Source organism: Phodopus roborovskii, unplaced genomic scaffold, assembly GCF_943737965.1.
Source record: "Phodopus roborovskii unplaced genomic scaffold, PHOROB, whole genome shotgun sequence".
Classification (NCBI taxonomy): Eukaryota; Metazoa; Chordata; class Mammalia; order Rodentia; family Cricetidae; genus Phodopus; species Phodopus roborovskii.
This window is the reverse complement of record NW_026126549.1, coordinates 19,611,500-19,625,321: the sequence shown is the minus strand read 5'-3', so window position 1 is coordinate 19,625,321 and position 13,822 is coordinate 19,611,500. Positions and strand designations below refer to the sequence as shown.

At 38.3% G+C, this 13,822-nt stretch overlaps 1 pseudogene; it reads right to left on the bottom strand.

Moving 5' to 3' along the window:
* Nucleotides 1-5,355: 5,355 nt before the first annotated feature.
* Nucleotides 5,356-13,061, bottom strand: LOC127234299 (peptidyl-prolyl cis-trans isomerase D-like; annotated as a pseudogene).
* Nucleotides 13,062-13,822: the final 761 nt, after the last annotated feature.

Genomic DNA, 13,822 nt, shown 5'->3' with positions numbered 1-13,822 from the left:
TAAGTATTTCCACATGGTCTTATCTTACTGGAGAGAGGGGCCTGCATTCTGCTCTCTTTCCATCCTACCTGTTGAATCTCCCCCCTACTTCTTCTTCTCTCCTCCTAGTCTCCTAATCTTGCTTTCCTATTGGCCAACAGTGCTTTATTCATTAACCAATATGAGAAACATATTTACAGAATGGCATTTCTCATCACAGACACCCACAGCTAAACACTGAGCTGAACTCCTGGAATCAAGTTGCAGAGAGGGAGGAGTGATGAGCAAAGGGGTCAAAGCCAGGCTGGAGAAACCCACAGAAATAGCTGACCTGAACAAGGGGGAGCTAATGGACCCACAGACTGATAGCTGGGAAATCAGCATTGTACCAACTCAGATCCCCTGAATGTGGGTCTCAGTTAGAAGGCATGGGCAGTCTATGGGACCTCTTGACAGTGGAATCAGGATGTATCCTTGGTGCTCAAAAGGACTTTGGGAGCACATTTCCCATGTACAGAAGACATCAAATAGCTAAAGCTGTCCTTAGAAGCAAAAGCAGTGTTGGAGCCATACCTGCTCTAAAACTGCACTACAGAGCCATAGAAACAAGACAAATGGTGGTGACATGAAACCAGGGACATAGACAAGTGGAATAGTAGAGAATCCTGTGAACAAACTCACACAGCTACAGCCATCATCTTTGAGAACAGAATAAAAACCACACATTGGAAACACAGCTTCTTTAATAAAGGACACAGGGAGACGGCAATATAGAAGGAAACTATAGGCACATTTCTCATTCTACACAAAAATAAGTTAAAGATGGACTGAAGATCTTAGTGAAAGACTCAAAACTGATAGCAGAAAACTGGGTTTAGCAGCTGAAGATAGCTGAAGATAGAGACAGAGGGAAAGGTGGGGCTGGATGCCTACAGCACAAAAAATAAGCAAAGAATTTACCAACAGTGTCACACAGAATTTAAAAGCTTTCTCACTGTAAGGAAAATATAAGCAGAGTGAGAAGACAGTTTTCAGATGAAGAGGAACTATCAATAAGGAGTTGATATCTAGGATATATTATAAATTACCCAGTTTAAGCATCTAAAACCCAAGCCATCTATTAATAAATGCAATTTGGTATTATAGTGTATTTAGTCCATTTATCAAAATAAAATTATGAACCAAATACATTCTCATCAAAGAAGAAATATAACCAGGGCCAGAGTTATGGCTCAACTGTTAAAGGCTAGGCTCACAACCAAAATATAATCAACAAATATAAGAAATATAATCAGCAAATATTTGGAGAGGTGTTCAAAAATCTTTAGTCACCAAGAAAACACAAGCTAAAACTACATTAAGATTATATTTCACCCCAGTCAAATTGTCATAGAGACAACAGATGACAACTTGTGCTGGTGGAGACTTAGGGGAAGGGGAACATGAGATAAAGGTACCAGGAGACAAGGGTGAAACATGGATGTGCCAAGAATGAACACTAGATCTTTCCCTTAAGGTGCTGAGTATGATATGACCAGGGGAAGAGGAGAAATATAACCTTTGAACAAGAGATAAAAAAGATCTGCCTTGGGCTTCAAGATAAAAGTTAGTGAGGAGAACTTCCATTTCTAGAAGTTCAAAAGCATTGAAAAAGACTTTCAAAATCTTTTTCTGTATCTCTCTCATCTCTGTCTCTTTCTGTGTTTGTCTCTCATCTGTCTGTTGGCCTCTTTCTCCCTTGTCTCTATCTTTCTCTGATCTCTGTCTCTGTCTGCTGTCTCTGTCTCTCTATTAATCCTCCCCCTCACCTACAGATACATAGATTAATATAGGTTAATAAAGGTGTGAAGAGTTAACCAGAAAGGGTCACTGTTACCAACATCAGCCAGCACCAAAGCTAGAAATGGCCCAGAGCAAACCTGCAGTCTCTGGGTGGCCCACACAATCACTACACTGCTGTACAGAGTTCTGTAGGTTTGTAGGGGAATCAGGATCATTTCTCAAAAGGGAGGGCCAAGAAGTCCCAAAGAGAGATGGAAGAGCATCTTGTTGGTATTGGCATTGGCTTTTTAACTGTAGACTGATTCGAACACTTACTTGAGAGCCAGAATTCACTGTGTTGATGTGGAAAGGAGAACCTGCAAGGCAAACGTTTAATTTAACCTGCTTGTGTAACTCACATTTATCTGTCTGTCTCACTCTCTTTCTCTGTCATACGTACACAGATCTCCAAACACCTGGAGCAAGAAACACTTAAGGAAGAGAGTTAGCTACGAAGGGCCAATTTAAGGATTAGACTCTGGAAACTAATTATTGGAAATTAAACGCAAGGTAAGCAGGTGTAATAAATGTAAAAATGTTAATGGCAGTCTCATCACTTAGGAGTTGTAACCCAGAAAGTGTGAAAGAGAATAAAACCAACACAAATGAAGATGATTATAACAAATAAACCTAGAAACTAAAAGGGCTTCTCCTTTCTGGTGAACATGAAGACCATGTCTTGTGGAGAAATGAACTACTACTTTGTATCTTAGGCACTGAAAGAAGAATATACAATGGGAATTTACCTAGGAGGATCCTTAAAACCTGTTATAGCCAGAATCCTCTATCATCCAAATGCTCACCTTAGTTATTAATTAAAATACAGGTTTGGGGATTTCACCAGCCTAATCATAGTTTCTTGTAGATTTTAGTATAGGGTATGCTATTGCATGATTTTATAGTCAGCCATAAATGGAAGACACATGTTTAGACGCTATTTTTAGTACAGCCACTGATGAGTAGTCATGGTATTATGGGGGATTCATAGAATCTGCTCAAAACTATTGGATCAATGACTCTGGAGGGTAAGTGTAGTAACCAGCTATCCAACGTCTATACATGCATATGTGCCATGCTACAGCCCACAGGTTCTGGTGTATAGTAATGATGATCACATTTTGAGAATGGCTAGTTAAGTATTCATTTTACAGGGTATCATTTGTAACTCATATGCTAAGCCTCTGTTGCTACTTTGCTGGCGTCCTGCCATTACCATTACAGAATTATGACAATGTGGTAAAATAATTATTTCAGGGCTTTTTTCATTATCTTTCATCCATCTGGCATTGTAACCTGGGACCGTTCCTGGAGTGTCAGCTTAATCTCCCTCACAATGTATGCCATGTGTGAGTGTGCCATTAAAGCCTTGCTGTCATTTATAAACTTATGTGTTTAAACTCAGCAATTTAATGCACCTTCTAATGGTGTGCAGTGTTAAACATCTGCTAATATAATTAAAATAACTTTCTCTGTGTTTAGGCTTTCAATTACAAAAGACAGAGAATCCCCCCTTTGTAAACAACAATGGATGGAGAATTCAGTGGAGGGGGAGGAATTGTCCCGCCTGCTTCTGGTGAGACCAGATTGTGGAGTGAAAGTGTGTAATATGGTCACTTGACTCCACTTAAAAAATTATTTGTTTCTTGTAATTGATACAGATTAACAATTAGATTGAAGCATACTGGGCAAAGCTGACAGAATGAATGCTTTTAAATTTACTTTAAAATTCTATCCCTAGTTGAAAAAGACATCTTACTCTAGTAATTGACGGCTTTCTGCATTTTTCCATTGTCCCACATGTGATCAGTGACAACCTGAAAAGAGAGGGTTCTCTGTGCCTTCTCAGCGTTGGAAGGATGAGTAAGGTCTTGGCTGAGAGACTTCAGAACTGAGATAGTGCTGACTTCTGTTGTTTCTAGAAGAAAGGCTAACTGATAATACCTCATCTCCACTAACATTGCAAAATCAGCAGATGTGGTAAACAGATTAATCAATTTGCTTGCTGGGTCATACAGCCCTTTAGAAGGAGAGTCCAGAATTTTTACAGTTTCCTAATGTCGTGCCATCAAGGAAGGCTTGCTCATGGAAAGAAAGAAAAAGTGGATGGATAAATTTTACATTAATTTATAGTTCTTTAGTTAGTAGACTACACAAGTTTAAATCCTCATTTTTCTGAAAAGTCCACTAAAGTGTGGAACAATATTGAAGTAAAATAATCATATTCCTTTTAAAATATAAATAGATGTTAGACTGCTTTTCTCCATTCTTTCTGAAATGCAATATAATTTGTATTTATGTGAGTTCCACCAGAATATTTTCACTTTTTTTTCTAAAGGTCCAGTGATATATAAAATCTGTTTTCAGTCCTAATGTTTAAAATTTAGTTGAGATTTACATAGACAGATAAAAGGCATTCACAGCAGGAAGGGGGGGGGGGATGCTTTACTGAAACACCTGTCTCCAAACCCAGGCACAAAGCATTTACGTGTTTGCTGCTCTGGATCCTGATTTTGTACACATACGCACACACGTAAGCTTCACAGCGTACTTCACATTGCCACTTCCATTGCCCAGGAGCTTTCTCATTTTGAATACAACCACAGTGTTTACTCCACATCCCAGCTTTCCTCTCCATGTCCTTCCAGTTTGAGTGTCTTCACCAATCACTCCACTGCTCACACTAAACATATAAAGGATTTCCCCACTCTACCTCCCTCCCTCCCTCCCTCCCTCCCTCCCTCCCTCCCTCCCTCCCTTCCTCTCTCCCTCCCTCCCTCCCTTCCTTCATTTCTTCCTCCTTGCTTCCTTCCCCCTTCACTCTCTTTCTTTTTTTGATTTTTTGAGACTGGGTTCTCATTTTTTTTTTTTTTTTTTTACAACTTATGTACCATCAAGCTCTCTAGGATCCTTCTCTAGAATTTACTTTTATTTTCCTCTCTTCATCCCTTTAGCTGATGCAGAGCCTCCTTCTCTACTACATTATTTATTCTTCATATCTATTGCAATATTTTAAAAAAGGTGGGCCATGCATGTTACTAACTGCTGAAAGACAACTTTTATATTTTGTGTTTCTGAACTAAGAATACTGTTGAAAAATAACGTCCCATTGTCTGCAAGACATCACACACACTGCCCTGTCCCCTCTACCTCTTCCTTAGCCTCCCTGGCCTTGGCTCACTATGCATTTGCCATCTTAGCTTCTGATATTTCATAGAAATTTCAAGGCATTTGAAGTCATAGCCTTTCCATTCAATTTACATTGGCCATATTTCAGCTCTGCATTCTACAAGTTCAGTTTATGGAAGTAGGGGATCTTGTCCTTAGGGTTTAACAGTGGCCAAATAAGGTAAAAGAGGATGTATATATAAAAAAGAAGGAGCTTTCTTTTTCTTTTTCTTTTTGCATTTCATAAAACTTTATTAAGAAGAAACCTATGCCAGTACTTCTGTGTAAACATTGATGACAACGAAACGAGGGAAACACACGAGGGATCATATGTAGACAGTAACTTATCATTTATATAATCAATGTGTAATATTTTTAGCAGAATTAATTATCTTTAAGCAAACATTTTTGCATACACCGCCTTCTCTTTATCTTTCTGTGCCTTTATCATTTGTTTGACTTTAAGCAATTCTGCCTGAATAGCTTTATCTCCTGGGGCCATCTCCTCTGTCTTCTTAAGATCAGCCAGTGCTTGATCATATTCTTTTAATTCTTGCCATCCTTGTGCTTTGTGGTATAGTGCTTTGGTATTTGATGGGTCCATTCCAAGAGCCTCCAGACAACTGTCAATTGCTCCCTGCCAATTTGACATCTTCAATTTACAAGCACCAATATTCAGTACACAGCTTAAGGCTATAGGTTGCAGTCTAGATGTATCTGCTTTCTTAATAACAGCCTTTGATCTATCCACGTATCTTAAAACCTTTGTGTATTTCTTAATAGCCATCTCCCAGTTCTGAGATAAGAAAAAAATTATTTCCAATGTTTTTTTAAGTCATCAGTTATTACATTTTATTTACATCTTTTAAATCTATATCAGCATCCTCAGGGAAATCTGGATGATTGTCACCAGAGCCATCTTTGGGGAATATTTCTCAGTCATTCTCTTCTTTCAATTCTCCACATTCTGCAATAACACATAGTTTGGCAGGGTTTTTGCCATTCACTTTGAGATTTTCAAGCATCCTTGCTACACCTAGTCCTTTAATTACTTGACCAAATACCATGTTTCCCATCCAAACGAGGAGTTGGAACTGTTGTGTTAACGAACTGAGAACCATTTGTATTGGGGCCTGCGTTTGCCATGCTCAGCAAACTCTCCTGATCATGCTTATAATTAAAATTTTCTTCTTCAAAATTTTCACCATAAATACTTTCTGCACCCACCCCATTCCGATTTGAGAACTCTCCACCCTGAATAATAAACTTCTTAATAATTCAGTGGAAAGGACATCCTTTAAAACGGAGAGGTTTCTCAGTTGTGGATCCACTGCTTTTTTTTCTCCTGTACACAACACATGAAAGTTTTCTGCAGTTTTGGGAACAACATCAGTAAACAATTCTAAAACACTTCTGCCAACTCACTCTCTGCCGATGTCCACATTAAAGAAGACCCATGGGTTCTTGGGGTTGGAGAGCTTGGCTGTTGAGGATGAGTGTGACCTCTTCACTGCAGGCGCTGGGAAGCAGGACTCGGGTGCTAGGTGTATGCATGAGAGGGAGACCTACATCGACTTTCTATCACTGCTATAACAAGTGATACTCTTCTTTGTCATAAAAACACAGATTTATTATCTTTCATTTGTAGATATTGGAGTCTATGATGGTTTCACTAGCTGAAATGAAGGTGTAAGAAAAACTGCCCCACTTTTTAGAATATTTAAGGGATAATCACTTCTCTTGCTCTTATCATCTTTAATGGCTACATGAATTGCTTGTCCCAGAGAAATCAGTATACTTCCCTTGTCACAGATCCTCTTTGTCTCATGACATCTACTTCCCTCTTAAAAAGATGTTGCAAGATAACTGACTTAACCATATGTGTGAGGTCCTTTTTTTACCATGTACGGTATGTTAATGACTGGGGCTTAGGACTTGGAAGTATTTGAGGACTATTATTTCTGCTACCACTGAGAGTTGTGTTCTCTCACCTCTATCCCCACTGCTTGACAAGAACAAGAGGAGTGAGTTTTGGTCTTGAAAATGAAAATGCAGTCTGGATGACTCCAGCTTTGACATAAAAAGCTTGGTGAAGACAGCAACGTTTAGCGATTCAGCTGAGAAGTTCAGTAGTCATCACTCAACTTCACGCGTTTATGGAATAGCTGCTATGGGCATATACATCTCCAAAGTGCTCTTTTCTCAGGGTATATTTCACCCTACTTGTTGACACTTGATGAAATGTCATTTCATTTGGCTTTTCATCTTGCCTTGTCTTCAAAGAAGTTATCAAGTTAATCATTTGGCCGTGGCATATATTTTTAAATGTACTATGCATATTTACTATTTTTTTTGAGAGTGGATCTACTGGTAAGAAGCCAGACTAGCAGGAGTGAAGATATAGATAACAAAGCAACCGGGACAAATCAAGTCTCCTGGGCTTATATCTGTGATATACAAGATGGCCACAGTCCTTCGTTTATGGACAGGACAAGTAGGATGATGAGACTGGGGAAAGTTCTGTGAAGTAACCAAAGTAACTTTTGAGTTTCAGGAACATTTTGTGTTGATTTTCCTATGGTGTTTAGAACCCCGTAATTATGTGACTTTTTTTTTTTCCCTGCCGATGTATCACTGCCATTGAGATGAAATATGGCAGAGGTGTGGGGTTTCATTCTTTGTTAGAGCCTTGCTTCTACCAAATACTGCATCCTTTGTCTAATCATACCTCAGTTTTTCATCATTTAATGAATATAAACACAGGCAGTATAACTCATCTCAGAGGTCTGCATCTTATTTCCTGATCTTTCTGCAGAAATGTAAAGTCATAGGTGTTGAAACTGACACTGAAATGATCCTTCATCTGTCCTTTTGATTAAAATCCTTTTCCTCTCTTTCACTCTCTGCTTTATTCTCTTGTGACTGGGTCTCTCATCAAACCTGGTGCTAGATATTTGTATTTCATTGGCTAGGCACATGTCCAGGGAGACCCAGTGATCCTTCTGTCTCTCCTTCTTGCCCATGCTCCTCAGTTGTATTGTTTAAGACCAAGTATAACTATTTTTGAAAGAAGCCTGCATCATTCTTACCCATGCAGGTAGAATCAGTAGTACCTTGTGTATCCTGCCTTTGTTCATGGCAGTTTTTCCTTCCTTACTGTCCAACCTAGTGGCTTAGTTGTTTGCTTATTACCCATCATCATTACTTTGTGATTTTTGAATAAATAAAAAAAAAGCCAATGAAGGAGACAATTTAAGGATCTGTTAAGTGAAAATCCTGTTACCTGGAATGCCTTCTGAACTTCTTGTAGTCAAACCTGCATTTTTCCTATTTCCAGACAGCAAAGGATTTCTGAGGTTTGCTAGATCATGTTACATCTCCTAATTTCTGATTTTGGAAAGGGCAGGTGACACAAGATGCTACTAGGTCGAAGGCAACAAATACTTGATATTATGTCTGGGTTTTAGGGAGGGAGCGTGTGCTCTGGGGGACCTCTAGAGTATTCACATAAGACAGGAAGTTTATGAAATCAATCCATTACCATTCTGTTCTAGAAGCTGTTGTCACAGAGTAGGAACAGAAGAGACATTATCTTATTGTGGGTAAGATCCATAAGCCAGCAGGGACAGACTTAATAGCAACTGAGACTACAATGACACCTAGGAAATGATACCTGGCCAAAGATTGACTGACATCTTCATGCTGTGTGGAAGCAGGTGATGGGAATGAATCTGGAAAGACACTTGGGATTGGCAATGTGAATTATTGAGGGATTATAGAGAATGAGACAAAAATGGTATTTCTTGCATGATCAGTCATTTTAAAGAGGGGAAATTAGTCTTTCTAATTGTGGAAGCGATCTACAGCCATGCCACCCTGAACATGCTCACTCTTGTTTAATTGTGAAGGCATGAGTGACAGTAGGATGTCAAGCAAGAGCTTTGGAAAGGACAGGAGGACAGCTGCCACTGGGGTTTCTTGAAGTTTGGAGTCATAAACACCACAAAGTAAGAGACCTTTCCTCGTTACTTCATGCTTCATCAAACAGTTGTTTAGTGAAGTTCCAGCTTTGCCTTTCGACCACAGAATGAGTTCATTGTCAGAAAAAACTTTTGATGAGTTGTTTTTCCTTAGTTTTAAAAATGAAAATTCACAATAAGCAGTTAGCTAATGAAGCAGTGTAAAGACAAAGCTAATTGTATAACTTATCTAGCTCCCAACATGGTGCTCCCAGGAGTCCCATCCCTCAGCCATCTTATTATCATATAAAATGATGTTGACATTGGGGATTCTAAGGGCTCTCAGAGCTGCCAGGAAATGGGGCCAGAACCTAAATATTTGTTTTTGACTAAATTCTTGTTTTTATAACATGATACTTTTTCTTAAAGTACACCTTTGGTGTCAAACTTCTAGAAGTATGTTTTCTACAATCTAAGAACTTTCATTTTATTAAATTAATTAATACTGATTATATATACATGAGAACCAGAATTCTAATTTTCTTTCTTGGGTAAAGGCTCTTAAAAAAGGAGCCTTGATCAGCAATGCATACTCATTTGTCCAGAGAGATGTTTCAGTATTTATTGCTGATGAACTAAGGGTTATGAAAACCTTTCCTCAATTTCTTTAGACTGTCAGAAGCAAATTGGCCTTAGAGTCTTTATTTTTTGCTGGGTATATTATTTACTAGGAACACAGTATGTTGCAATCATATATGATAATTAAAGGTTATCAGATTGTGTGGGTTATCTGGGAGGATGGTGTGTAAACAGTATTATTAACAATATTTTGTTAGTGTGATTTGTTCAGCAGGCAGTGGGTATCATTTTAGCTGGGCTCCAAATTTATCACCTCGCATACAATGAGCTTCCATTCCTAGCAGATACAGGGAGGGCTAGATATTGATGTCACATGTAGAGGATTGCATCAGAGAGGAGCACTGGACACAGGGATCCTGAGTTTCTTATAATGTCCCATTCAACCTTCCTTCCCTGTGCTTTGGAGGGGACCCACTTCTCTGTTTAGTTTTACAAACACCTTTGGAAAGACAGCCCAATACTGGTACCTGCCAGCAGGCTATGCAGAAACTTGAGATATCCACAGAGAATCCCAGTGTGAAGAAATATCTTCAATATTTCTGTTCTTAATTTTGATAGTCCCACTGTTATAAAATGACTCTTTAGTTAGGGAACAATAATTTCATCTCAACGAACTGGATATATCTCCTCATATGATTTACTATGATAATTGACTTTCCTGAGTTCTTGTTGGTGGCCCTGTCTGCCACATGAGGCAATCTCAGCTTAGGTACACTGAATTCAAATCACATGATTTTTGAATTTCAGGGTCTAAGCAAGGCAGTGCCAGCTACCACCAGGTGGCAGCATTGATGGATTGGATTTTTGTATTTCTCAGATTTCCAAGAGATACAACTATTTCCCTCTGTTTCTTAAAGACTTTTAAACTTGATACAATCTTACATTTATATTTTCCATTTTATATATTTCCTATTTTGTTTGGACCACCTAATTATAGGTAACAAATGATACCTGATGTATGGAGTAACATCAGCAATCCATTAGCCCTACTATCTTATCATCTAAATCTCTTTAATTATAATAGTAAGACAAATTTTTTTTAGAACTATAAACTTAAGGAAATGACTTTTTAAGGCTTAACAAAAAGTCCATAAAGAGAGAAATATTCATTAATTATTAAAAAATCTTATCATTTTCCATAAGAATGTAAAGGTATGACCAATAACTTCCTTGAATGCTAATTTTGTATTATGATGATTTTTTACTATTGAAATTATATTGCAATTTCATTCCATACACTACTCGTCCTTGTTCTATTTCAAATTCATGGTCTCTTTTTTGATACACATACAAAGAGAGAAAGAAAGAGAGAGAGAAAGAAAGAGAGAGAGAGGGAGGGAGCACTATAGTGGTATCTGTATGTTATTATGTCAAGACTGACTACTTGGTATTGTTAGCAATTGGAAGTTCTTCCCTGGGGAAGATCATTCCCTATTCTCGGTATTCTCTAGTTTCTTGTAATTCTGTGTCTAGTGTTGAGGCCCCATGAGCTTCCCCCTTCCATGATAGCATGTCCATTGGTGTTGTCATTATCCAGGTCTCATTTAAGTAGCCCTGTGGACGAGACTTCATGAGTGCTCACAGCAAACACCCTGCTTTTCTGCCTCTTACAATCTTTATGCCTTCTTTCCACAGTGACCCATTGTAAGGAGTTCGGTTTTTCCACCTGCCGCCACTCTTGTCCGGCAGCCGCGCCAGCCCCAAATAACACACAGAGACTCTGTATTCGATATAATCTGTTGGCTTGGTTACTATTTTCTTATTGGCTAGCTCTATCTTAAGTATTAACCCATTTGTGTTAATCTATGTATTTCCACGTGGTCTTCTTATTTGGAGCCAGCTGCCGCATACTGCTTTCTCCCGACTCTCCATCTTGACTCCTCCTTACTATTTCCTATTTCTTCCTTGTCTCCTAGTCCTGCCTATCTTGCTTTCCTATTGGCCAACAGTGCTTTATTATTAACCAGTATGAGAAACATATATACAGAATGACATCTCCCATCAACCCATGAGCCTTTAGTGTAGGAATTGTATTGTAGATAAGTCAGTTGAGACTGAGCACCACAAAATCTCTGGTTCCTCTGCATTTTGACTGGTTGGGATTTTCTGTAATGCTTTCCAAGTTTCCATCTGTTTGGAGGAAGTTTTTTTTTTTTTTTTTTGATAAAGTGTGAAAACTACACTAATCTATGATCATAAGATCATAGGTAAATATTTATAATGTAGTTTGTAACTACGCTAGGTTAGTAAGGTAGTGGTTGTAAAGTTAGCTGGGTTTCTAGTACCAGGCATGGTTTCTCTCTTGTTGAGTTAGCCTTAGGTTCAATTAGTGAGCTGTTGATTACTGAGAAGGTACAAGTAGTACTATTTCATCTTTAGGGTTGTCACTCTATGCTGGCCATTGCTCTGGTTAATATTGCTGAGTAGAACTTTTGGTTACTTCTTTCTTTGGGAGCTTGCATGGTGATTTCTGGTATCTTGAAAGCTAGTCACAGGGAGGAGGCTTCCAGGTCTGATCCATCTCAGGTCCCCTTGGTCTTGTGTCTAAGTGCATGGTATCTGAAGCAATAGGGACTTACCCTCTGTGTCTGGGAGGCAGCCAATGGCAAAAGCAATTACTATATTTTGGGAGTTTCTTGGACAACAAGTCAAGAGGAGATTTCTCATTTCTAGTGTTGAGGTTTTTGTGATGTAGTCTATGGCTCTTGTGGGGATCATTGTCAGTCCAGGTGGGAAAATTGTATTAATATCTCTTTTTCTAATGTATGTATGTATGTATGTATGTATGTATGTATGTAGGCTTATTATGTATTATATATAATTTTAGATAGATATCAATATAATTCCTTATAACTATTTTACTATTATTTCACTTAACCCCCTTCCTTCTATATTTATTTCCCTACCCTCTCCCCATTTTCCCATTTTGCTCTTCAAATCACCTGTGTTTTGTTGCTTCCTTCTCTGTTCCTACCCCTTTTTTCTTCTGGTCTGTGCTGTTATTCCAGGTTACATATTCACATCTGAAGACTTGGCAGTAGGATCTACAGACAAGAGAGAACATACCCGAGCCTCTCCAGGTCTAGGTTACTCAGTACAGATCGTTTCAAGTTCCACCAATTCACCTGGAAAGTTCATGATTTCATTTTCCTTACAGCTGAACGGTATTCCTATGTGTATTCGCTCCACATTTTAATTATTCGTTTGGTGGTTGAGAGGCAGTTAGGTTGTTTACATTTCTTAGCTATTGTTAATTAGGCAACTGTGAACATGGCTAGCAAGAATTGGTGGAATTGAAGGTTGAATCACTTGGGCATATCAAGGAATGTTATGGCTGGATCATACGGTAGATTTAATTTTTTAACTTTTTGAGAATTACCTACATTGATCTCTAGAGTGGCTGAACCAGTTTTCAATCCCACCAACAGTGAGTGAGGGTTCACTTTTCCCTGAATCCTCATCAGCATTTGTTGTCAGTTGGTTTTTGATCTTTGTCATTTTGACAGGAGTAAGATGAACTATTAAAGTCTTTTGATTTGCATTTCATTAATTGCTAAAGTTATTGAACAGTTTTTGAATTATTTCTTAGCCATTTTTATTTCTTCTTTATAGAACTCTCTGTTCAGGTCTTAGGCCCATTTTTTTTTTTAATGGATTGTGTTTGTTTTTGTTTTTGTTTTCTTCTTTCTCTTTGTTGAATTCTTTATATAGTCTGTGTTTTAATCTGCTGTCAGATATATAGCTGCCACAGATACCCTCTCTTTCTGTAGTCCTTTTCTTAATTTGATTGTTTATTTACCTGTGCAGAACTTTTTAGTTTTATGAAGCCCTGCATGTCAATTGTTGGCTTAATTTCTTGGGCAAATATAGTCCTATTTAGAAAGTCCTTTCCCACACCTATATCCTATAAAGCACTGCCTATGTTTTTCCTAGCCATATCAGTGTTTTCAGGTTTCACATTCAGGTTTTTGACTCATTTGGGATTGGTTTTTTGTGCAGAGTAATAGATACAGCCCTAATTTCATTTTTCTGCCTGCTTTCCCAGCACCATTTAATGAAGATGCTTCTTTTTCTCCATCATTTTTTTGGTATCTTTGTTATATACTGGACAGCTGTAGTTACATGTATTTGTTTTGGGTATCAGATTTTCCCCCATTGATCTACCTGTCTGTACCATATTTTATCACCATGGCTCTTTAGTATATTTTGAGGCCTGGAATTCTAAACCTCCTGCTCCTCATTGTTCCTTTTGGTCAGGT